This window comes from Marmota flaviventris, chromosome 7, assembly GCF_047511675.1.
Source record: "Marmota flaviventris isolate mMarFla1 chromosome 7, mMarFla1.hap1, whole genome shotgun sequence".
Classification (NCBI taxonomy): domain Eukaryota; kingdom Metazoa; phylum Chordata; class Mammalia; order Rodentia; family Sciuridae; genus Marmota; species Marmota flaviventris.
The window spans coordinates 100246055-100248079 of NC_092504.1; the positions used below are offsets into that span (position 1 = coordinate 100246055).

General features: G+C 36.6%; 1 pseudogene; it reads right to left on the minus strand.

The window, feature by feature from the left end:
• Nucleotides 1-463: 463 nt before the first annotated feature.
• LOC114085395 (ubiquitin-conjugating enzyme E2 L3 pseudogene) lies at nucleotides 464-914 on the minus strand (annotated as a pseudogene).
• Nucleotides 915-2025: the final 1111 nt, after the last annotated feature.

The following is a 2025-nucleotide window of genomic DNA, read 5'->3' on the forward strand; positions in this document are numbered from 1 at the left end:
CTTTGGATCATTGCAGCAGATGGTGATTGACCATGAGCCCTCCTCTAGGAAGGACTTGGCTAGAGGTAAAGTAGTTTCCTGCTACTGAGGGAAAAAAAAATCAATGAGAGATAGAGCTGTGAGCTCGAAGTAGTCTATATTCTCAAAGGCAAGACAATACCTGCAGGAGCCTGCACAAGAGAAGAAAAGTTGAGTGTGGTGGTATCTGTCACAGGTATCCACAAACTAAACCCTGTATTTATTTATTAATTTTTTTTGTTTGTTTTTAGAACATCTGAGATTTTTAATGCTTTCTTTACAGGTAACTTAAATGACTTTTGATTAAGAAAACTGTAGAAAGTTAGTAACTTTCATAAGCAAACAGGCACACGTCAATTTTCCTCAGAGTCCTGTTTTGTGGGGGTGTCCAAATGCAGTGCTTGAGGTCTCTGATCACACTTGCTGGAATCACTTGCGGCAGATTTTAGTCCACAGGTCACTTTTCCCCATGTTTCTTTGAAAACTCTTCAGTGTTCTTACAGAATTTTTTACGTTCCTTAGAGAATTCTTCAATTAGGTCATCCCACAGCAGGTGCGTGGGCTGGGGTGCTATGAGGGACAGGATTGCTTGGTTGGGCTTGGTTGCTGGCATCCAGTTCTCAGCACCAATTACTGGCAGGCAGACCTACCATTTTTCATCTGTGTTTGGGTGGTAGATCTTTGTTTTAAATGTGATCTTTGGTAATTTGAATGGGTATTCTGCTGAAAAGTTTATTTTGATTCTGAAGGCCCCCTTATCATAGGGAGGATTGTCAGGAACAATAAGCCTTTGCCAAACAATAAATTAGCTTCATCAACCTGGATGTAACAAAGCTTTTCATTCCACATTTGCAGATCACTTCTAGCTTCTTCATCAGTCTCCTGTGAGCTACCATCTTGGATATCTCATTTATCAATTTCTAATACACATATGCCTACTAAAAATACTGGACATGTCTGAAATAAAAGTCATGTTCTTCACACCATATTTTTAAAAGGTCAGAGTCAATATAGAAAATAACTAGCAAGAAAGGTTGTAAACTAAATTATAAAACACAGAGGAGACTTTAATGGCAACTGAACATTAAATTTCAATTTGAAATTTGTGGCAGCCAAGTTAAGAAGCCAATCTGACCAAATGGGGCTCCTTGTGACCTGAAATGCTACTTTCAGGGAAAGTATTTTTAAATTTTAATTTTTAAATTATAATTTAGATATGATTTATTATATGGAATAATTATTCAATAACAATATCTTGAATAGCTATCAAAAATTGAGAAAGTGTTACTCTATAACTATTACTCATATTGGTAAATTGGAAAACTGATGATTGAATCCATTGCTATAATCACTGCTAGAAAAAAATAAAAAAAAGTTTTCTAGTATTCTAACCTGAACCTACTAGTGAAATAAAGTGTCCCCATTTTCTTTTAGATCAATATTTATGGCAAGCATTTGCCTTCACCATGTTTTGCCTGGAATTAAAAAATACTCTTTTGAAGATTGAATTCTTAGGCAAAGACGTGGCACAGACATATTCTATGATGATAACTGAAAAACTACCAGATGGTCTGGCAGCCAGGTCACATTCTGTCAGGGAAATTAAAAAGTTGAATCAGTTTCTTGCCCACTTGGAGAATCATCCTCTGTCCACATGGAAATGAATAGTAGGGGACCTATGAGTAGAATCAATATTGAAAAGATATTTTAATCTCTATCAACTTCTGTTTTATTTGAAAATCTTTCTCAGCTTGACTGGGATTGACTGCCCAGAAAGCTAACTTAAGATCTTTGAGGCAATCTCAGTATTCTGTGGCAAAACTGTCATGACTCATTAGCAAAATCTGTGTGGACAAGGGAGCATGCATGCTACTTATTTGCTAACCAATGTACTCCCTTGGATACCTGCACCGTACAGTCTGGAAGACTGGCTTAGATCACTTTGGAAGAGGTGAAGTATCAATTGGTTACTTGAGAACATATGATTATGAGTACTTCTGCCTTATT